This window comes from Dendrobates tinctorius, unplaced genomic scaffold (genome assembly GCF_039654945.1).
Source record: "Dendrobates tinctorius isolate UK_male_01 unplaced genomic scaffold, ASM3965494v1 ptg000064l, whole genome shotgun sequence".
Classification (NCBI taxonomy): domain Eukaryota; kingdom Metazoa; phylum Chordata; class Amphibia; order Anura; family Dendrobatidae; genus Dendrobates; species Dendrobates tinctorius.
The window spans coordinates 67,573,803-67,599,171 of record NW_027361732.1 but is presented as its reverse complement, the minus strand read 5'-3'; the positions used below and the strand labels follow the sequence as shown (position 1 = coordinate 67,599,171).

Here is a 25,369-nt window from a genome sequence, read left to right as displayed (position 1 = left end):
TTCCTTTCAAAAGCTTTTTTTTCCTGTTTAGTAGATGTTTCAATTCTTTTGTAATCCAAGGCTTATTGTTTGCAAAACACCGAACCTCATGAATAGGTACAATATTGTCAGTACAAAAGTTGATGTAATCAGTAACTCTCCTGGTAACCTCATTAACATCATCATTAGGTTCCCTGGCACATAACACCTCCCAGTCTGTGCATTCAAAGCAGTCTTGTAAAGTCTTTTCAGCTGCCGGAGACCATTTCCTTATCCGTTTAATTGTCGCTGGTTGTTTGCAGACAACTGGTTGATAAGCTGGAGACAATAGTATGAGATTGTGGTCAGATTTCCCCAGGGGGGGCAATGCAGATGATGAGTAAGCATCCTTAACACTGGCATAGAGGAGATCCAATATATAATTGTCCCTTGTAGAACATTTGACATATTGATAGAATTTAGGTAATGAGATCTTGGCTCTATTAAAATCCCCAGAAATGACAGTTAGAGAGTTAGGGTGTTTCGTCTGAAGCCGGGCAATCACCCCAGACAGTACATCCCCAGCTGCCTCTGGATTTGCAGATGGTGGTATATACGACACCACTGCAATAACAAGAGAGAATTCTCTAGGCAGATAGTAAGGCCTGAGGCCCACTGCTAATAGTTCAATGTTTGGGCAACAATGTCTCTCCTTTACTGTTACATGCCCCTGATTACACCATCTGTTGTTAATGTACAGTATCACTCCTCCACCCTTCTTCTTACCGCACTTCACTCTGTCCCTGTCAGCCCGAACCATTTGAAACCCCGGTACCGATATACTTGAATCCGGGACGTCCTCATGCAACCAGGTTTCTGTAAAGCACATGAGACTGCATTCCCTGAACTCCTTCTGGGTCTTACTCAGAGCCAGCAGTTCATCCGACTTGTTACCAAGCGATCGTACATTACCCATGATGATGGATGGGACTGCAGGTTTAAACCTTCTCCTCCAGGACTTGGTCTTCTTGCCTGCTCTGCAACCTCTGAAAGGTCTCCTCATTTCCCGTGGAACATGTGGTATTGCAACTGCTGGAGAAGACTTTGTCCTGCGCATTTCCAGAAGACGACTCCTTGAATACACTACTCGATTAGCGACAGACCTAGGGACAACCATCCGATCAGTGATTCCATCCATCCCGGGAGACCTCTCCGTGGCATACTGTATACGGTGCTCTCCGCTGAGCACATATGGCTGTATCACTGACACAGGCTGTGGGCAGCAGCATACATCCGTCGGTAGTATTAGCTGAGATGGACCATATTGCGTACCCCAAAGTGGCCATGCCAGCAGGGGACTTGTGGGTGGTAGTGGAGGATCCGGGTAAAAACCATATGCAGTGTGCCCAGCGGCAGTAGAAAGTGTGGGGGTGTGCTGCATTTTCCATCCCACAGCAGACCAGCGTGCAGGAACGTCGCAATCCACGAGATGAAAACGTTGCATAGATCCAAGGTTGAAATTAGAGGTCCAAAAAGACATCAGGAAAGGTATAAAAGACTGTAACAAACAAAATAAAATAAAATAATAGCTGCTGCAATGGGCTGCCACTAGCAAGGCGCCCTATTGTCTCCACAGTCTGGCAGAGAGCAGACAGGCACGTCTGCACACCTCTGAGTCCAGGAGAACAGGTCGGACTGTTCGGACTGATATGCGCATCCATAGGCTATAATGGCCTTTTTTAGCGCAAAACGTGCGCATATGTGCGCATGCGCTTTTTTGCAGGGCCAAAAAATGCAACATGCTGCGTCTGGAAAATACAAACGCACACCCCAAAAAAACGCAGCGCATGAAAATCGCATACATGCGCTTACAAGCGCGCAGGTATGCGCACCCATGTTAAATATAGGGGAAAAAACGCATGCGCACATATGCGTTTTTTTCCAGCGCTAAAAAACGCAAATGTGAAACCAGCCTAAGAAAAAAAACACTTAAAGGGATCTTGTCACGTGAAAAAATGCTGCAGATATGGGGATAATCCACTGGTTAATAGCTTTCTGAACCTGTCTGACACCGGCACTTAGACCCCCACTTCCAAGACAATATTAATTTTACTCTTCCTGTTAGCTTTTGGGTTTCAGTCACTGAGGTGGCACTGGCACAGGTTCAGTCACCATTCTGTGGATTTAGAACAGCGTGTCACACACAGTGTGGGAAGACTAAGTGCAACACAAGGGGAAGAGGGGTAGAAAGCCCAATCGCTTGGGAAAGAGGGAATGGAAACTATTAGGCAGATCTAATAGCACCCTGCCTCCTCTATCGTCTCTATATTGGTGCTACACCAATCACCGAGCAGGAACCTAAGCCCTGTATATCCCTAGAGCTAGGCCATGAATAGAGAAGGGGGTTGAGCATTGGTCAGTCAGTCCCGACTGTACAATAATGAGAAGGGAGACAAACAAGGGGGAAGCAATAAAGCTTGAGCAGACTCATAGAGGTAGCACCAAACGTCCTCCAACAGCACCAGAGAGGAAGTTAGCAGACTGCTATCACTCCAAGCCTTCACAAAGGAAAATGTAAATGTCACCAGCGACTCCATAAGCAGACTGGTAGTGTATAAACACCCAGGTCCAGGTGTGTCAATTAGAGCCAGAGGGAGGTTTTCACAAGGAGCAAAAGTCAGAAGAATTAAGAAGGTGTCTGCAATGTCAAATGCAGAGACCTTCTGCAGTCAGATGCAGAGCAACTGTCTGTAGCATCTGACACACCCATTACACAGTGGCTGTAACTGCACTACAGGCAATGACTGACAGCTGCTGAGCTGCTGTCAGTCAGTGCATGAGACATGGTTACAACTGCTGTTCTCTATACACAAAGCTGAAACTGAACCCGCATAAGCACTACCCCTGTGAGTGACTGTAATACGAACACTACCCGGAGGAATAAAGTTCCTTTCCTCCCAGCAATAGAAGCCTAAGTGCCAGTGCTGAGCTAGTTTGGAATGCTATTAACCTGTAAATTAACCCAATATCTTCAAGTTAATAGCATAATAAATAAATAAATAAATAAAAAAAGACTTTGGGTCCCCTCTATTTTTGATAACAAGCACAGGTAAAACAGACAGCTACGGGCTGCAGCACTCAGTTGTCTGGTTTAATTTGCTGGTTAAGTTATCAAAAATAGAGGATCCTCTATGCTGTTTTTTAAAATTATTTAAATAAATAATTTAAAAAATGGCTTGGGGTCCCACCCAAGACAAAGCAGACAGCTGGGGGCTGGTATTATCAGACTGGGAAGGTTCATGGAAATTTGGACCTCCTAAACCTAAAAATAGCAGCCCACAGTCACCCCAAAAAAGGTGCATCCATTAGATGCACTAATTCTGATGCTTTGTCTGGCTTTTCCTGCTTGCCTTGGTGCATTAGTGACATCAAGCCCAGGGGCTCGTGATGGAGAGGTGTTATGATTCGGTCACTGAGGTTGATTACCGGGGAATTAGCTAAGCAACCAGGAAACCAGAAAGTTTGGCAACTTAGCGGATTGCAGACCCCTAAACTTAACAGCATAACTAGCATTAGCTGTGGGACGTACCTACGATGCCCTAGATGCCTCGGCACAGCCAAAGCGTTAACTAAGCCTAAAGCAAGAAAGGGGAAAGCCAAACTGCCCCGGAGAAGAACCCCAAAGGAATAGATAGCCCCAAACATATATTGTTGGTGAGACAAGATGAGGCACAAACGCAGGCAGAAAATAGAGTGACCAAATGATGGGGCCCAAACTATCTAGATAGGACAGGACAGAAAAGATACTGTCTGCAATCATGCAAAAACCCTAAAAAATCCAACACGTCTGACATACAAAAATACTGAGGCCACACGACCTCTCCCCCCCGCTAGATCAGCATTCTGGTGTGAACTGGAAGCAAAGCAAAAGATACTAATATAACAGGGGACTGAACAGAATGACATAAGCTGTGACATATAAGTGGGGTCCAGCACAAATCCCAGCAGGGAATAATGGTGAACCCACACAGCAAAGCAGAAAGCAGAGAAAGGCAAAAACTATATGAAATGCAAAAGATTCAGCAAACAAATAACGTATCTGAATGATGCAAGACCAAGGAGGGGATAAAGCAGACTTCACAATGCACAGGAAGACAAACAAATCACCAGCAGCAACTGAAGGAAGCTTGCTCACTTAAATCCTCCTAGTCAGTAACCCCTGACTTCCAATCATCGTCTTAAGGTGATAGACTTCTGTCAATATGATCAGCTCCACTGCCCGCTGTAACCACCAGAGGGAGCCCTGACTCAAAAGTCAGATCAAGAGAGTTCACAACAGAGGCCTCTATAAGACACACCCTTTACTATCCCCGTAGTCAAAAGCAATTAACACACAACACATACAGAAAAATCCTTTAATTGTAAAAAGCACTCACAACTATCTTTTAGCCATTTATTACCTTTAAAAATAAAATAATAAATAAGGTGTATTGTCCATTCCAGAGATTTTGAAAATGTTACCGGTGTGTGGCTAGGATGTATGATAAGTTCATATTCTCTTTATGAAATCCTAGCTGTCTGAACAAAGCAGTTAGACCTCATGGTTTGGGTAGTGCAGCAGGCAGGATTTGCACCAGAGTGCAGCAGGCAGGATTTGCACCAGAGAGCTGCAGGGACTGGTATGCAACCTTACACAACTTTAGACTGCAAAACAGGAAGGTTGCTCAGGCACCTCCCCAGTGGAAAGGAAGAAATATATACATAATGCAAGTGCATGCGCTGGCCCTTTAAGAGAGTGGGAACGTGTGCGAATGTGCCCTAAGGACACAGCTGGAAACCCAGCTGGAATTGCTGCTGGGAGCACGCAGAGCATGAGAAAGTGAGGAATCGACTGCAGCGAGAGATAGTGAAATTACACCTCGGAGACCCTGCCTATCAGAACAGGTCTCCGGCATGGTGCTAACATTATCGAGGGACGACTGCCGCCATGGAGTTGCGGAAAGCTTCCGTATCCACAAGCCTAAAAGGCAACATTTCCAAAACAAGCAGTCTAGAAAAGTGGCTGTTTAGTATTGTGGCCTGTGGGTGTGTGGCTTCGTATTTACGCTTGCGTTCCAAGGACTGAGGTAGGGACAACTGAATGCTGCTTTAGGAAAGGGATGGGGACATTTTTGCTGATGGTAGTTGCAAGTGTGTAATGACAGGTGCAGGGTGAGAGGCATCTTCACCTACATCATGGACAAGGGTTTGAGGTGCACATAGAACAATGGAAAAGGTGGTGGTGTCACCTGCAGTCACTGTTTCTGGACCTTGGTGTTTTGGCCCAAGTAGTCGGGTGCTTTGCTTGCTTGTACCAGAGCATGCTGGTGGTGATCAGGCTGGACGTAGTGATGCCCCTGCTGATGATGGTATGGTAAATATTGCAAATGGCTTTTTTTCCTAATTTGACTGTCCTTGAAAAAGCACCACACTCAGGAACACCTAACCCTTGGTTTGGCAACTTCACCTGTGTTTATGCTCTGGGGAACAGTTGCCTGCCTTGTGTCTCTGGCCACCCCATTGCATCTTTGTGCCTGTTGTGGTGCTTCAGATCCCTCCCCCTGTGTGCTGCTGTCCTCACTCTGCAAGTCACCTTCCCAGGTTGGGTCAGTGACTTCATCATCCACCACCTCGTCTTCCACTTTTGCACTCTGGTCTCCTCCTGACTTGCTGATGCAACAACATCACTTGTCGGAAATTTTGTCCCATCAAGATCCACTTCTTGTGACAGTAATTGCATTTTCCAAATGTTGGATTCTTGTAAGTGTGGCTGCTCAAATATTTAAACATTGGTGCATGCAATCTTTTTATATCCCTCTTGAAATGTGCAGGGTGAGAGGCCAGAATCTAGAGTGTCCAAGTGTCTTTGGGCACTCAGCATGGTGGGAGGAAGACTGGTGGTGCTGGCAAAGTGACTGGAAGCATTATCTGCTATCCGTAAAACAATCTTTTCACACTGGTCTGGCTTCAAGAGTGGTGTTCCATGCCCCTAGAAAGTGGGACAGGAAGCAAGATCGACATGATGTGTGTGTTTGTTGTGCTCCCACAGCAGGCACAGTTTCACCTTGCCTATGGCCTCGGTCTCTAGGCTCAACATCAGCATCACGTCCACTTCCCTATCCCTTACCTTTTGCTTTGCCCATTTTAAATTACATATGATATGTCACTGTTGAGAAAACTTTGCAGGATTAGTATCGCAGGAAAATGTGCCCACCTCAGATGGACTTCTTACAGTGCCAGAGCAATATAGCCATGCTATTTCTAACAAACCAAGTCTGTCTTTTTTATTTTTATCCAAAACTGGTGCAGTATAAATGGCATATAATATTTGTCTGCGGAAAATCAAAATGGCAGGAATATTAGCACAGGAAAATTTGACTACATCAGATGGACTTGCTACAGTGCCAGAGCAATATAAAGATGCTATTTATAACCTAACCAATCAACTCTGGCTTTTTTATTTTGGTTCACAACTGGTGCCATCAGCACAGCCATTTTTTTTCTTTAGACCAGATTAGGAAATGTGACCATACTGTTATTTTATGTAGACTGTCGGACAGCAAAAAACAAATAAACATGATATTATTATTATGTATTATTATAGCACCATTTATTCCATAGCGCTTTACATGTGAGGAGGGGTATACATAATAAAAACAAGTACAGTAATTTTAAACACTACAAGTCATGACTGGTACAGGAGGAGAGAGGACCCTGCCCGCGAGGGCTCACAATGTAAAAACCCTATAGAGTATAAAGTGTCATTGTGCTGTCATTGAAAAAACTGACAGCACGTGTACGAGAGAGACTGATTTATGGCAAAAGATTAGCAGGAAGTCTAGTCCTGATCTGGAACACTGGTTATAGGCATATCTGATCTAAGTTTGTCAGGACCCCGTCTGTGCCGCACAGTGGACATCTGAGTGTTACATGACTAAGGGCCCCGTCACACATAGCGACTCCCCAGCGATCCCGACAACAATATCAACTTGTCAGGATCGCTGGTGAGTCGCTACATGATCACTGGTAAGCTGTGAAACAGACAGCTTCATCAGCGATCAGCACCAGCGACGCCGAGCGCGTGGCATCGCTGTGTACTTTAGTTACCAGCACGCTGGTGCAGGGAGCTGGTAACCAAGGTAAACATCGGGTTTCTAAGGGGTGTGCGTCACTTAGAAACCCGATGTGTACCTTGGTTACCAGCTCCCTGCATCAGTGTGCTGGTAACTAAAGTACACATCGGGTTTCTAACACCGTCCGGTGCTTAGAAACCCTGCGTTTACCTTAGTTATCAGCGCACTGATCGCTGGTCTCCTGCCTGTCACACGCAGCGATGCGTGCTGGCCAGCGGGAGACCAGTGATCAAAAAATGTCCTGGCTATTCCAGGATGATCAGCGATAACCGGCAGGGGGGCCGGTCGCTGGTCAGTGTCACACACAGCGATCTCACTGGTGAGATCGCTGTTGCGTCACAAAACTTGTGACTCAGCAGCGGTCGTTGGGACCCCGTTTCTCAGACCTGTAGTATTGAGGTCGTTCGTCGTTGTACCTGTCAAACACAGCAATGCATGCTGGCTAGCCGGACACCAGCGATCAAAAAATGGCCCAGGACATTCCAGCATGATCAGCGACATCGCAGCAGGGGCCTGATCGCCGCTATGTGTCACACGTAGTGAGATCGCAGGCGCAGTCGCTGTTGCGTCACAAAATCGGTGACACAACAGCGATCTCGCTAGTGATTTCGCTATGTGAGACGGGGGCTTAAGAGTGGCACTCATTAATGCTTCTTCTATTCTAAATAATAGCCTCATTTTTGTGCATGACCAGTATCTATGATGTCTATTGTGCCTGATAACATTGTAGTGATTCATGCGAGGTAAACAAGCAAACAGCACAATTAGAATATTTCTGTGTACCACACGTCTGATCCTTTATTTTGCCTCTGCCGCAGGTTATGACACATTTTCCTATGCATGAATTTATTCTTCTATAGTTGTTTACTTCAGTCAATAAGTCCAATATCCAGCTGCTCACATTATTAATCAGCAGGTATACACTGAAGATTGATTTTACACATTGTAGGACCTGAATTTGTTTGCAATGATGTATTTGCAGCAAACATCAGTTAATAAATAAACAGCTGCATTTCTAATGACATCACACCATGGTGATAATTAATGCCTATTACTGCACATATGCTCCATACAGTTAAGGAAAATCTACAAAATATAAGTTTAATTTCTCATCAGAAATTGTATGGAAATTTGTTAGCACAAACTTTAATTACAAATGTTTTCCTACTTTATTAAAGTCTCTTGGGTAACCTGCAAGTTGTGGCATTAATAATTTTACCATTATTCTCTGGTGACAGTGTGTCACTGTGAATCCCTAGACTAACATGTGAATCTACTGTGTGATATTTATCTGGAAAATGCATCCATTATACTTTCAGTTAAATAAATTATTTTCAGCAATATTCTGATTAAAAGATTATATAATATAAACAAAAACAAAAGAATGAAGCATTAACCCCTTAGCGACAGAGCCAGTTTGCAGCTTAATGACCAGGCCAATTTTTACAATTCTGACCACTGTCCCTTTATGAGGTTATAACTCTGGAACGCTTTAATGGATCCTGCTGATTCTGAGCTTGTTTTTTCGTGACATATTGTACTTCATGTTAGTGGTAAAATTTCTTCGATAAGTCTTGTGTTTATTTATGAAAAAAACAGAAATATGGCAAAAAAATTTTAAATTTTGCAATTTTAAAACTTTAAATTTTTATGCCCTTAAATCAGAGAGATGTGTCACATAAATTTCTTAATAAATAACATTTCCCACATGTCTACTTTACATCAGCACAATTTTGGATGCAAAATTTTTTTTTGTTAGGAAGTTATAAGGGTTAAAATTTGACCAGCGATTTCTCATTTTTACAACAAAATTTACAAAGCCATTTTTTTTAGGGACCACATCATATTTAAAGTCATTTTGAGGGGTGTACATGACAGAAAATACCCAAAAGTGGCACCATTCTAAAAACTAGACCCCTCAAGGTGCTCAAAACCACATTCAAGAAGTTTATTAACCCTTTAAGTGCTTCACAGGAACGAAAGCAATGTGGATGGAAAAAATTAACATTTAACTTTTTTTTGGAAAAAAATTACTTCAGAACCAATTTTTTTATTTTCACAAGTGTTAACAGAGAAAATCAACCACAAAATTTGTTGTACAATTTCTCCTGAATACGCCGATACCCCATATGTGGGGGTAAACCCCTTTTTCAGCACACGGCAGAGCTCGCAAGGGATGGAGCACCGTTTGACTTTTTCAACGCAGAATTGGCTGGAATTAAGATCGGATGCGATGTTGCGTTCGGAGAGCCCTTAATGTGCCTAAACAGTGGAAAACTCCAACAAGTGACCCCATTTTGGAAACTAGACCCATTAAGGAACTTATCTAGATGTGTGGTGAGCACTTTGAACCTTCAAGTGCTTCACAGAAGTTTATAACGTAGAGCCGTGAAAATAAGAAATCCATTTTTTTTTCCACAAAAATGATCTTTTCGCCCCCAAATTTTTATTTTTACAAGGGTAACAGGAGAAATCATACACCCACAGTTATTATGTGATTTGTCCTGAGTACGCTGATACCCCATATGTGGGGAGGAACCACTGTTTGGGTGCATGGGAGAGCTTGGAAGGGAAGGAGTGCCATTTTGGAATGCAGACTTTGATGGAATGGTCTGCGGGCATCATGTTGCGTTTGCAGAGCCCCTGATGGGCCTAAACAGTGGAAACCCCCAACAAGTGACTCCATTTTGGAAACTAGACCCATGAAGGAACTTATCTAGATGTGTGGTGAGCACTTTGAACCTTCAAGTGCTTCACAGAAGTTTATAACGTAGAGCCGTGAAAATAAGAAATCCATTTTTTTTTCCACAAAAACGATCTTTTCACCCCCAAATTTTTATTTTTACAAGGGTAACAGGAGAAATCATACCCCCACAGTTATTATGCGATTTGTCCTGAGTACGCTGATACCCCATATGTGGGGAGGAACCACTGTTTGGGCGCATGGGAGAGCTCGGAAGGGAAGGAGTGCCATTTTGGAATGCAGACTTTGATGGAATGGTCTGCGGGCATCATGTTGCGTTTGCAGAGCCCCTGATGGGCCTAAACAGTGGAAACTCCCAACAAGTGACTCCATTTTGGAAACTAGACCCATGAAGGAGCTTATCTAGATGTGTGGTGAGCACTTTGAACCTTCAAGTGCTTCACAGAAGTTTATAACGTAGAGCCGTGAAAATAAGAAATCCATTTTTTTTCCACAAAAATGATTTTTCGCGCCCAAATTTTTATTTTTACAAGGGTAACAGGAGAAATCATACCCCCACAGTTATTATGCGATTTGTCCTGAGTACACTGATACCCCATATGTGGGGGGGAACCACTGTTTGGGCGCATGGGAGAGCTTGGAAGGGAAGGAGTGCCATTTTGGAATGCAGACTTTGATGGAATGGTCTGCGGGCATCATGTTGCGTTTGCAGAGCCCCTGATGGGCCTAAACAGTGGAAACCCCCCACAAGTGACCCCATTTTGGAAATTAAACCCCCTAAGGAACTTATCTAGATGTGTGGTGAGCACTTTGAACCCCCAAGCGCGTCACAGAAGTTTATAAACGCAGAGCTGTGAAAATAAAAAGTCTTTTTTATTTCCACAAAAGTGATTTTTTAGACCCCAATTTTTAGACCCCCAAAGTTGGTAAATAGTGGAAACCCCTCAATTCTTGCTCCAACCCTAACCCCAACACACCCCTAACCCTAATCCCAACCCTAATCCTAGTTCGCCCTAACCCTAGCCCAACCCTAGCCCTAACCCTAGCCCAACCCTAACCCTTAACCCTAGCCCAACCCTAACCCTTAACCCTAGCCCAACCCTAACCCTAGCCCAACCCTAACCCTTAACCCTAGCCCAACCCTAACCCTAGCCCTAACCCTAGCCTAGCCCTAACCCTAGCCTAACCCTTGCCTAACCCTAACCCTAGCCTAACCCTAACCCTAGCCTAACCCTAACCCTAACCCTAGCCTAACCCTAACCCTAACCCTAGCCTAACCCTAACCCTAGCCTAACCCTAGCCTAACCCTAACCCTAGCCTAACCCTAACCCTAGCCTAACCCTAACCCTTAACCCTAGCCCAACCCTAACCCTTAACCCTAGCCCAACCCTTAACCCTAGCCCAACCCTAACCCTAGCCCTAACCCTAGCCTAGCCCTAACCCTAGCCTAACCCTAGCCTAACCCTAACCCTAGCCTAACACTAACCCTAGCCTAACCCTAACCCTAGCCTAACCCTAACCCTAGCCTAACCCTAACCCTAGCCTAACCCTAACCCTAGCCTAACCCTAACCCTAGCCTAACCCTAACCCGAGCCTAACCCTAGCCTAACCCTAGCCTAACCCTAGCCTAACCCTAACCCTAGCCTAACCCTAACCCTAACCCTAGCCTAACCCTAACCCTAACCCTAGCCTAACCCTAACCCTAACCCTAGCCTAACCCTAGCCTAACCCTAACCCTAGCCTAACCCTAACCCTAACCCTAGCCTAACCCTAACCCTAACCCTAGCCTAACCCTAACCCTAACCCTTATGGAAAACTGAAAAAAACCCCAAGCGCGTCACAGAAGTTTATAAACGTAGAGCCGTGAAAATAAAAAGTCTTTTTTATTTCCACAAAAGTGATTTTTTTAGACCCCAATTTTTAGACCCCCAAAGTTGGTAAATAGTGGAAACCCCTCAATTCTTGCTCCAACCCTAACCCCAACACACCCCTAACCCTAATCCCAACCCTAATCCTAGTTCGCCCTAACCCTAGCCCAACCCTAGCCTTAACCCTAGCCCAACCCTAACCCTTAACCCTAGCCCAACCCTAACCCTTAACCCTAGCCCAACCCTAACCCTAGCCCAACCCTAACCCTTAACCCTAGCCCAACCCTAACCCTAGCCCTAACCCTAGCCTAGCCCTAACCCTAGCCTAACCCTAGCCTAACCCTAACCCTAGCCTAACCCTAACCCTAGCCTAACCCTAACCCTAACCCTAGCCTAACCCTAACCCTAGCCTAACCCTAGCCTAACCCTATCCCTAGCCTAACCCTAACCCTAGCCTAACCCTAACCCTAGCCTAACCCTAACCCTAGCCTAACCCTAACGCTAGCCTAACCCTAACCCTAGCCTAACCCTAGTCTAACCCTAGCCTAACCCTAACCCTAGCCTAACCCTAACCCTAACCCTAGCCTAACCCTAACCCTAACCCTTATGGAAAACTGAAAAAAAAAATATTTTTTTTTATTTCATTATGTGTGCCTATATAAGGGGGTGATAAACGGGGGGGTTATGTACTATTTTTATTATTTTGATCACTATGATCGTTTATCATAGTGATCAAAATAATGAATGGAATCTGCCAGCCGGAGCCAGCAGATTCCCGGCGGGCGCACTGCGCATGCGCCCGCCATTTTCAAGATGGCGGCGCCCATCGGATGACGCCGGCCGGCGCGGGACCACCGGGAGGGGACGGAGGACAAGGGAGAGGTACCGGGAGGGGACCGGGGGGATCGGGGACCCTATTTCTCTATCCTCTGATGTGCGATCACATCAGAGGAAAGAGAAATTAAATGTAAAATCGCGGCTTTTTTTTTTTTGCGGTCGCCGTTATAGGGTTAATAACAGCGATCGCAAAAGCGGGGGTCGGTAAAAACCGACCGATTCATGTTCTCTGGGGTCTTGGCTACCCCTGGCAGCCGAGACCCCGGAGAAAATCCAACACTGGGGGGCGCTATTCACTTAAATCACAGCGCCGTGAATTAACGGCGCTGTGGTTTAAGTACCCTTAATTACCGCCGTTAAAAGGCGTATCGGCGGTCGTTAAGGGGTTAATAATGTAATAAACGCACCAAAAATAATTTAGTTTTGCTGCAATTTTTGTTCCTATGAAAGTTAAAGGAAATTTTTCAGCAGTCTGACCAATGTTATTCAATGGGTTACATCTTATCTGCAATTTACTCTCAGCTGAAATTGGACTGAGAAATTAATTGCAGTATGCTGTAATTTGCTGCGTGTCTCACAAGAGACTCACCATTGCAAGTCAATAGGAGTGAGAGAAAAATTGCACAGCACGCTCACCATGCGAGTGCTGTCTGATTTTTGCGCACCGGTGTCCTTAGAAAAGCTGGTGTTATGACACTCGTAGTGTCACTGAGGAAGCCTAGGTGTGCTAGCATGGTACCGAGCGCAGGAAGTATGGGAACTGAGGCACACAGTGCGCACAGGATCTGAGACTCAGGAGTCACGTGGCTGCAGTGGGGCGGAGTCACCGCACTTAAGGACCGGGAAGCAGCTGAGAGTGTGGAATACAGGGCAAAAATAATAACGTAGTCAGTAGCAAGCAGAGGGTCAGAAGCCAGCCGAGACCGAGGTACCCAGGAGCAAGACAAAAGAGTAAACAGAGACAAGCCGAGGGATCAGAGAACTAGGAAGGACAGAATAGTTCCAAGCAGAAAACAGAGGCAGAAGTCAGGGGACAAACCGGTTCATACAAAGCAAAGCTCACATGCACAGAGGCACAACGATTACAAATAAGTAACCTGGGTCAGCTTCCTCTAACCAAGTACATGGAAGTATCACCGACACTGAACCCAGGAACTACCAGCATTAAATAACTGCCCCAGAAACAGAAAGAGGTGAACTCACTTAACCTTGACCTGGCCAGGACGGAGCTAGAAAAACCTCGTCCTGAGTCATGACAGCCAGCAATTCATGTTCTGTGTACAGTAAAATCACACTGACAGGTTAGAATAGAATATATAGAATAGATGTATAGGCACTGGAGTATGGGATGGAGGATATGTATGATGGGTACATGGGCACAGGACTATGGGATGGCGGCACAGACACCAAGTAAAAAATCCTTTAATTGAAATAAAGACACTTAAGACCACTTTAATATTCTTAATTAAACCATACTTATGACCATGCCTAATTCCTGTAAAGCCCTCGATCTCCTGTAATAAAAGTAAAATAATAAACCAACAATATACCATACCTGTCTGTCGTTGTGTCCCACACAGTAATCCATATCTGGGGCATATACAGTTTTCAACTAGGATGGTGCCAAGATGTGACTGCCACGGCTGAAAACCACTGGTGAATGAGGAGATGCTGAGAACGCAGCCTCAGTGACTAGCGGTGACATCACTGAGTCTGCACTCCCTCACAGTCTGAACTGTGGTGACCTCTGTACCATGCAGGGCTGACAGATTATAATGTATTGCAATGCTCCTGCATTACAATCTTATATAAAATTGAAAAAAGTCTTTGGTGGCTACAGTAAAACTGACAGTAAAAAGATGACCAATAAGATTCTTCAGGAAAAAACATTGCGGGCATTTTCTTAAAAGATGAAAATGGCCTTCCCCCATCTCATGTGACACCTCCCACCCACGGCTTCTCTGTTAGTGGAGCATTGCGATCGGTTGCATGCCGATTTGCTACCTGTCTCCTAGCATTTATGCTGTGCAGATTGCAACCCTCCATTCTGGCGTGGGGTGGCCCGCAACGTAGGGGTCCATGGGCATGTCCTACGCCATCATGGAGGATCAACCACATGGAAGCATCATATTTTCATCTCATCTTATTATGCACGCTGCTCTGCCCTCATGGTGGGCATGGTTGGCTGGCTGCTGTGGTTATGTATACCTGTATGTCATCTTCTTTTGTGTATAGTACTAGCTGAAGAGCCCTGCATTGCCCGGGCTTAGTAACTAACTGTCGTTATTTATAACAAATTATAATGATTATCCTCCATCCCATAGTCCAGTGCCCATATACCCATCATACATATCCTCCATGCCATAGTCCCGTGCCACGGTGACTATGATGTCCTAATAGGTTGCAACTTGCAACAATTCTAACATCATCGCCGCCATGGCAACCAATTATAACATCCTCATCACCATGGCAACCTATTATGACATCATCCTCACCACAGTCACCATGGCAACCTATTATGACATCAACGTCACCATGGCAACCATTATGACATCATCATCAACACACACATACATACACACACATACTGTACACTCGTTTTTATATATATATATATATATATATATTCTTGCTGTGCTTTATTAGTGATTTGCTTGCTCGTCAGTTCATCCTCAGGAATCAATGTCTCCATTCATTGACAGTAAGCAGAGGAAGATGAGCAGGCTAGATCTTATGTACACCTTAGGCCAGATAGTAGATTGCTAAAGGTAAATGTAAAGCAATCATCCTATCAATCCATTGTTCTACCAGCCCAAAGCCACAAGCTTATTGTGTGGATTGAGATAGTAGACCCAGGGGAGCCGTCAGCACAGGGGGTCTCACATACAGCCCCATGTTATGGAACATGCTTTGTTCTGTGAGCTAAAGAAAATTGTTTAAGGGCCCCATCACACATAGCGATGCACCAGCGATCCCGACAACGATATTACCTTGTCAGGATCGCTGGTGTGTCGCTACATGATCGCTGGTGAGCTGCCAAACAGGCAGCTTCACCAGCGATCAGCACCAGCGACACGTGGGTAACAAGCGATGCACGTCGCTTAGTTACCCACTGTGTACCTTAGTTACCAGCGTGCTAGTGCAGGGAGCTGGTAACCAAGGTACACATCGGGTTTCTAAGCGGCGTGCGGCACTTAGAAACCCAATGTGTACCTTGGTTACCAGCTCCCTGCACCAGCATGCTGGTAACTAAGGTACACATCGGGTTTCTAAGTGCTGCACGCCGCTTAGAAACCCAATGTTTACCTTAGTTACTAGCGGCAGCTTGCTGATTGCTGGTCTCCCGCCTATCACATGCAGCGATGCGTGCTGGCTAGCGGGAGACCAGCGATCAAAAAAATGTCCTGGCCATTCCAGGATGATCTGCGATTCCCAGCAGGGGGGCCGGTCACTGAGAAGTGTCACACACAGCGATCTTGCTGGTGAGATTGCTGTTGCGTCACAAAACTTATGACTCAGCAGCGATCTCGCTAGCGAGATCATTATGTGTGACGGGGGCTTAAGGGGGAGGGAGAAAAAGAGACATGGGTTGAATCAGGCAGTTATTGGAGGAACTTCGACAGAAGAGGATCCAAGCTGTGATGAATGGATGATCTATGGAGTTTTGGAGATTGATTATCGGCTGTAGGGGTATCCATGAGCTACAGTCATGATATCCATCATCTGGAGGAACATAGGCTGTGACTGCACACTATACTGGCTGGAGATATGAAATCTGTGGGCCAACCAAAAGTTGGGAGACAGTGGCTATCGCCTGAAACGCAGTGGAACTAATGATCTCAGATTAGAAACTTGTGGACTGAAGACATTGTATGTTGGCCATCTACCTGGATTTTTTGTACAACCATGGATGAATGGAATAAAAAATAGTTGCATCGTTAACCTGCCTAGATGATTTTTATGACCCACAACCTCAGATCCTCACAGCACCCTAAAATTGGTCCAGCAAAATCTGATCTTTAATAAGGTGCTTCTTCCCTTCTGATCTTTGCACTGTATCTCAAAAGTAGTTTTTGATTGCATATGGGACATTGGTGTACTCAGGAGAAATTGCACAATTTTGGGGGTCCATTTTGTCCTTTTAGCCTCGTGAAATAAAATATTTGGGGCTAAACTAACATTTTTTGTGGGAAAAATTTGATTTTTTTAAAATTTTCATGGCTCTATGTTATAAACTTCTGTGAAGCACTTGGGGGTTCAAGGTCTAGACAAGATCCCTGAGGTTTCTAGCTTCCAAAATGGTATCACTTGTGGGGGGTTTCCACTATTTAGGCACATCAGGGGCTCTCTAAATGCAACATGGTGTCTGCTAATTATTCCAGAAAAATTAGAATTCAAAAAGTCAAATGGCGCTTCTCCCTTCCGAGCCCTGTTGTGTGCCGAACCATAAGTTTTCCTCCTCATCAACTTGATTAAATGAAATTGCACAAAAAATTGTATGGTGCAAATTCTCCTGTTACATAGTAACATAGTAACATAGTTTTGAAGGCTTAAGGAAGACCTTATGTCCATCTAGTTCAGCCTATTTTTAGTGCAGCTGTTCTGCATTGTTGATCCTGCATTGTTGATACCATTTTGAAAATACAACATTTAGGGCTAAACATTTTTGTGGGAAAAATGTGATTTTTTTTATTTTCATGGCTCAATGTTATAAACTTCTGTGTAGTAGAGAGGGGTTCACGGTGCTCACTACACATCTAGATAAGTTCCCTGAGGGACCTAGTTTCCAAAGTTATGTTAATTGTGATTGGTTTCCACTGTGTAGGTACATCAAGGGCTATGCAAACGCTAATTATTGTAGCAAATTTTACATTCATAAAGTCAAATGGCGCTCATTCCCTTCAGAGCTCTGCCAGGTGTGCAAACAGTAGCTTTCCTCCACTTATGGAGTATCACCATGCTCAGAAGAAATTTCACAAAAAATATTGTGGTCCATTTTTGCCTGTTACCCTTGCAAAAATAAAAAATGTGGATCTAATGCAAAAAGTTTGTGAAAAAAGTCAAATGTTCATTTTTTACTTCCACATTCCATTAATTTCTGTGAAGTACCTGAAAGGTTAATAAACTTCTTGAATGTGGTTTTGAGTAGCTTGAGGGTTGTAGTTTTTAGAATGGTGTTAAATTTTTAGTATTTTCTATAATATTGGCCCCTTAAAGTCACTTTAAATGTGATGTGATTCCTAAAAAAATGGTTTTCTAAATTTTATTGGAAAAATTAGAAATTGCTTGTCAACTTTTAACTCTTCTAAATTCCTAACAAAAAAAAAATGCTTCAAAAATTGTGCTGATGTAAACTAGACATGTGGAAAATGTTATTTATTAACTATATTGTGTGACATAACGTTTTCATTTAAGGGTATACAAATTTAAAGTTTGAAAATTGCTAAATTTTAATTTTTTTTGCCAAATTTCCTTTTTTCAAATAAACTTATGTCATATCGAAGAAATTTTACAACTTCCATAAAGTACAATATGTCGCGAAAAATCACACAGAATCAGTGGGATCCGTTGATCCGTTTCAGAGTTATTAACACATAAAATTACATTGGCCAGAATTGTAAAATTTGGCTTTGTCATGAAACCAGGTTTGGGGGATAAAGAGATTAGTAAAGATGAGCAAGCAATAAAGTGCTTGACTGCTCATTACATGAACTGAACAATTTCTATTACTGGGATGGTCGTTTTGAGTAATGAGTATAATTGAAGCCAACGTGAAATCTGAGCAATTTTCTAGCAAACCCTACTAGGAGGTCTGGGGGGCAGTAAAAATGTTGAAACTGATGAAAAAAGTGCTGAATGGAAGGAGGAAACATGGGAAAGACCTCGGAATCATCTGTGACTTCCAGATCGCTGCTGAGAACAATGGCATCACACTTTTACGCCATTTTAAGCACTGACAATTCAAAATCAACAAGAAATTGGAGTTTACATAAAAAAAATGTTGCGAAAAAGTTAAGAAACATTTTTTCCTGTATAATGACTTGTAAATAAGGGAAAATTTTAAAAAGACCTCACTTTTTCCTACTCATGTTGAATATACCCTTCCCCTCTTGTAACCTGCTGTTTCACAACCAAACACCCACACCTGTCAGTCACCTGTCACTAAATGAACAATCACTATTTATTTTCTCAGGTATTATGCCTGAAAAACACTGCTATACCTAATGATTTTTAAGGGGAAATCTGGCCTTCTGATTTCTCACTGAAATGCAATTTTATCATAAGCAATTTGGATTTGCAAATTGGGCCTCCTGGCTGCACCCCAATTTTAGGTCTAACAATTTTTAAATGGAAATCTGGCCTTCTGATTTCCCACTGTAACACAGTTTTATCATAAATGATTTGAATTAGCAAATTAAGCCTCCTGGCTGTACCCCAATAGTAGGCCTAACGGTTTTAAGTGGAAATCTGGCCTTCTGATTTCTCATTGAAACAGTTTTCTCACAAACTATTTGGATTAGCAAATGGAGCCTTCTGAGACTGCAACACAGTTTTTGCACAATCTAGTTAGATGCTGGGAGATTGATTTCACACAAAACAGGATTTTACCTAGCTAATTGACAAGTTCACTTGCTGCACTATCAGGAGCAGCTTCTTTGCACTGTGACACTGAGAAAATGGTACCAGCAAAACAAGATGTCTGGTTTTTATATGGACAGGGACATGTGACTTGGGCAGCCAATCAGGGCACAGAAACCATCCATTTTCCGGAATCAACACACACAAAGTTAAAGGAAAAAAAGAGTGCAAGGCTCCTCTAACCTCTCCCCTCCTCTCATCAAACATGTCACCCCATCCCCTCCACTTATCATACAGCACCATTATCCTAGCCAAAGTCATAACAAAAGCAATAGTGGAAACATGATGATTTACCAAACTGTGACCGAATTTTGCTGACTTTGAGTAAAAATGCCAAAACCAAACACGAAACCGAATGTGCTACGTTTGTGCAGAATTTGAGATTGGCGAACGTTTTCCAAACAAGTTTGCTCGTCTCTATTCTTAAGTGCTGCAGTAGTGCACCACAATCTGATTTAGGCCTTTTATTCCATATCTGATACGATGAGGTGTACACTCTAACCTCCAATCCCTAGGCTGTAAAACCTTAAAATCGTCACTGATTCCCTTATTCTTATTTTCTATAATACCTGTGCTAGTACTCCCTTGTTGGCAGCTGTGAACCATGTGATGTGATAGCTGCAATGCATTACGTGGAAGCATGTATGGAAACGCTTAAAGGGAAACTGTCAGCAAATTTTTTATGCTGTATAGATGTAGCAGAGCTCAGAAAGCTAACCCTACCCAGAGATCTGATTGTATATTGACAGTAAACTGCTAATCATTGGCAGGGGCATGGCTGGACAAGGAAAAACATGAGCTGTAGTCTGACAATGATAATCCCCTGCTGATAAAACATTGTATTGAACCAAGAGCACACAGCCTAATAAGTGACACACTGATGAAATCAGTATGTAAGACCCTACCTCATGCTGCCATCAGATTACATAGTAAAAAGCTGCTGAGTCGCTGACAGATTTCCTTTAAAGTCATACAAACCTGGTAATTGGCAGATGCAATCTTCAGCAATAATTGATGTTGTGCTGGGTATATTTGGGGGCAAATGTTTCATGAAATTTGATTCAATCATCTTTAAACTCCAGACATTTTGGCTAAAAATCTCTACTTCTTTCCATTGATCAAAATCAGAGAATCTGGTTAGTACATGTCAGATGATGTATAGACCTGCCAGCCTGCTACATCAGGGAGGTCCCTGCATAACTAATTTTAAGCAAACAGTATGGCATTATTTAATTCATCTTGTCAGTGCTAAAATCTACAATAACTGTATGAGGCAACTACTGTATGCAAAGGAACAATGCACTTGAAAAAAACACACATATGACTAAAGCCCCCGTCACACATAGCGATCTCGCTAGCGAGATCGCTGCTGAGTCATAAGTTTAGTGATGCAACATCGATCTCACCAGCGAGATCGCTGTGTGTGACACTGACCAGCGACCGGCCCCCCTGCCGTTATCGCTGATCGTTATGGAATGGCCAGGACATTTTTTTGATCGCTGGTTTCCCGCTGGCCAGCACGCATCACTGCGTGTGACAGGCAGGAGACCAGTGATCAGCGCGCTGGTAACTAAGGTAAACGCAGGGTTCCTAAGCACCGGGCGGTGCTTAGAAACCCGATGTGTACCTCAGTTACCAGCACGCTGATGCAGGGAGCTGGTAACCAAGGTACACATCGGGTTTCTAAGTGACGCGCGCCCCTTAGAAACCCGATGTGTACCTTAGTTACCAGCTCCCTGCATCAGCGCGCTGGTAACTAAAGTACACAGCGACGCTGCGCGCTCGGCATTGCTGGTGCTGATCGCTGGTGAAGCTGTCTGTTTGACAGCTCACCAGCGATCATGCAGCGACTCACCAATGATCCTGACAAGTTGATATCGTTGTTAGGATCGCTGGTGAGTCGCTATGTGTGACGGGGCCCTTAGGCAATCATCAGTTTTCTTATGTATGAGTGCTATCCGTTTATTTCACAGATAGTACTTTTTCCTAAGAGAGTCTATGGAGCTGTTCACGTGTCAGATTTTATCCTCAGAAAATTTTCATGCTGCGAGCGGTGACATCAGTAAGGTTAAAGCAGTTCACAGGCCGGCTCACAGAGAGATTACTGTAAGAACTCCTGCCTGTGACCCGCAGTAACCTTAATTACATTACCACTCGTCACTGCAGCCAGAAATTTCTCACGGTACTCTCAGCGTGTTCCAGCTGTTGTGGTGAATGGTCATGTTTCTTATGTCACCATTCACAACACCATGTAGCAGAGTTGGGGATGTCGCGAGACCTCATCATTATGGATTAATGGTGGACAGGTGAGGATTACTTTGATTTTGTATTTTTATTTTTTGTTTAATAAATGGGAAAAAGAGAGTAATTGATGGGGAGTGACAATAAAAGGAATTTTACTTTGTATATGTCTTTATTAGTTTTGACAACGGGGCTAGCAATATGGGTGTCTGATAGACACCTCTCCATTTCTATACCCTGGGCTTGATGTCAGCGGATGTAAAGCAGCTGTCATCAAATGCAAAACTATTACCCCACTTGCCAATGAATCAGAGCAAGTGAGAAGAGCTGAGGATAATCGCCTGAATTGGCGCATCTAATAGATATTTCTGGGGTAGCTAAGGACTGGTGCTCTTAGTCTGGGAGAGGGCCAATATCTATAGATCTATCTATCTATCTATCTATCTATCTATCTATCTATCTTTCTATCCGTATTAACCCCTTAACGACCAGGGGTATTTCAGTTTTTGAACTTCTGTTTTTTTGCTCCCCTTCTTCCCAGAGCCATAACTTTTTTTATTTTTAGTCAAAATGGCCATATGAGGGCTTATTATTTGTGGAATAAGTTGTAATTTTGAACAACATCATTGATTTTAACATATCGTCTACTGATAAACGGGAAAAAATTCCAAGTGCGGTGAAATTGCAAAAAAATGCAATGCCACAGTTTTTTTCTTTTACCATATTCACTAAATGCTAAAGCTGCCCTGCCATTATGATTCTTGAGGTCATTATGAGTTCATAGACACCAAACATGTCTAGGTTATTTTTTATTTAAGTGGTGAAAAAGATACCAATTTTTAAAAGAAAATGGTGACATTTTCCAAGACCTGTAGCATCTCTATTTTTCAAGATCTGTGGCTGGGTGATGGCTTATTTTTGTGCACTGATCTAATGATTTTATTGATATGATTTTGGTGTAGATACGATCTTTTGATTGCCCGTTATTGCATTTTATTGCAATGTAGTGGCAACCAAAAAAAGTTATTCTAGGGGTTTTTAATTTTTTTCTCATTACACCATTTAGCAATCGGGTTAATTTTTTTTATATTGATAGATTGGGCGGTTCTGAATGCGGCAATACCAAATATGTGTATATTTCATTTGATTTTGATTTTTTTTGTTGTTTTATTTTGAACGGGGTGAAAGGGGGTGATTTGAAGTGTTATTTTATTTTTTTTTTTTACATTTTTAAATCATTTTTGTTTTACTTTTTGAATGCTTCAATAGTCTCCATGGGAGACTAGAGCCTGCAATACTTTGATCGCTTTTGTTACACTCAGGCGATGATGAGATTGCCTGCTTGTAGCAGAAATGCTCACTTGCTATGAGCATCGACCATGGGGCGGTGCTCATAGCAATCTAGCAATGACAACCAGAGAGGTCTGCTGCAGACTTCCGATTGTCATTGCCAACCCACGATCATGTGTCTGGGTCACTGGTGGGCAGGAAGAGCAAAGCGCTTCTGGTAAGCATGAGTTAAATGCCGCTGTCAGAGATTAACAGCGACATTTAACTAGTTAACAGCCGTGCGTGGATCGCGATTCCACCAGCGGCTGTTTGGGCACATGTCAGCTATATATATCAGCAAAAATAGGCAGAACCCCTCTTGCAGTTTCCTGTTAATTAAAATTGCCTGTGCCAAATGGGAGGAGTGCTGATTCGAGGGAGGGGATGGATCATGCAATATGCTTAAAAACAAAGGACATAGACTACACATCTAAAAATCATATGTTGATCTAATGACTCTAGGCAAAATTCACATAACTGAACAAAAGGTCCACTATGAAGCTCACTGCCATGTCATGTCATCATTGCCGTAACAGTGGTTAGCGCACGGCGCAGCTCCTTCAAGGCTATAAAATTTAGAACCCACTAAGAGGTACACCGTGACATGGCAGTGCGCTTCATACATTCTGATCAGAATGTTAAATTCATGTTTAGGCTACTTTCACACTTGCATTTTTTTGGTGTGCGTTTTTTGCGCACACAAACACATGAAAAAAACACATCATGCGTTTGTGTGCGTTTTTTTGCGGGTTTTGGTGTGTTTTTTTAAAAAAAACGCATGCTTTTTTTGCACATACGTGCGCATTACAATGCGCACGTATGCGCACCAGTAGACTATAATGGGTGTCTTGCTGTAAAAAAACGCATTGCGTGCGCATGCGTTTTTTTTGGGCAAGTCGGACGCACAAAAAATGCAACAGGATGCATTTTGTGCGCCCGAGCGCACACTACAAAAAAATGCATGCGCATACAAACGAATGCGTATTCGCACATATGACCACCCATGTTAAAGTATAGGGAAAAAACGAGAGCTATAACTTTTTTATTTTTCCACTGATGTAGCTGTATAGTGGCTTGTTTTTTGCGAGACAAGATGACATTTTCAGAGGTACCATGTTTATTTATATCCATCTTTTTAATCGCGTTTTATTCTACTTTTTATTCAGTGGTATGATGATAAAGCATTGTTTTTTTGCCTTGTTTTTTATTTTTTTTAAATATTCACTAAAGGGGTTAATTAGAGGGACAGATTTATAGGTCGGGTTGTTACGGATGTAGCGATACCAAATATGTGTACTTTTATTGTTTTTTTTATTTTTTTCATACAAACATTTATTCATGAGTTTAATATCTGTGACGACTCCTGGAGTGGACCCTCTGGGTCATGGCACCAACCCTCCCAGGGCGAGCTGACTTAGTGAACACCACCCCCTATACAGGGAGTGTCAGGGGCAAGCCCCAGGGGGTGAGGTACCACGACTGCTGGCACCAGGCTCACAGGAGACACGAGTGGGTGAGTGTGTCTGCAGGAACATTTAAAGTGTGGACACGGGAACCCGTGGTATACAGAGACTTTGTACATCCGGGTGTGAGTGAAGCAGGATGGCACAACTACAGGTAAGTACAAGACAGAGCACAGGATCAGAGTGTGTGTCAGGAGGCACAACTAAGTACAAGGCAGAGCACAGGATCAGAGTGTGTGTCAGGAGGCACAACTGAGTACAAGACAGAGCACAGGATCAGAGTATGTGCCAGGAGGCACAGCTGAATGTAAGACAGAGCACAGGGTCAGAGCGTGTGCCAGGAGGCACAACCGAGTACAAGGCAGAGTGCAGGTTCAGAGCGTGTGCCAAGAGGCACAACAGAGTGCAATGCAGAGGATCCGAATACAGCGCACAGCCAGGCAGTGACATGGCAGACCAAGCCAAGAAGCACAACAATAATCAGGCACCTCCCCTAGGAAGAGGTAGCCTGATATAGCACATGATCACGAGAGCTTCCGGGTCAAGTCCTCCAGTACCATAGAGAGGGCTGACCTGGAGACTGAACTGAGAAAAGCACGCAAGCGCAGACATAACATGGAGGAGACAGGGACCTAGGTACGAGAGGTGCGCGTGCGCACCCGGCGGGACCCCCGGAGTGACCGCGGCTCCGGAAGAGATGACGTCGGGACCGAGGTCCTGCCCCCAGGTGAGCGCGGCGTGACAATATCTTTTGATTTTTTATTTTTTTATATATTTTTACAATAATTTTAATTTTTTTAATACTTTTTTGAACTTTTTAACTTGTTCCCATTATGGGACTATCATTTTTTGCAGGCTGATCGCTTGTAAAGCATGGGGATATTATACAGCCACCTGTACGTCAGAACGTAATCTGACCCTCAGTACCTTCCCAAAAGGAAATCAACAATAGCAGCAGGGTAGGCAGAAGTTATTAAAACATAACTTTTAATAATACCTTAAAAGGACTGTCAGTCCCAATGCATAAATGCACAACCAAACAAATTACTACTAAATTGCCAGTGCTCAAAAACCAATCAGTGCTCAAGATAAAAAACAATGGGACTGACAGTCCTTTTAAGGTATTATTACCCACCCTGCTGCTATTATAGTGCTATA

The 25,369-nt window shown here is 43.5% G+C and overlaps 1 protein-coding gene across 2 annotated transcripts in view; it reads right to left on the bottom strand.

The window, feature by feature from the left end:
• Window positions 1-25,369, bottom strand: part of GPC6 (glypican 6) — a 1,398,086-nt gene that overhangs the window by 159,855 nt on the left and 1,212,862 nt on the right. The gene's annotated exons all lie outside the window — the stretch shown is intronic.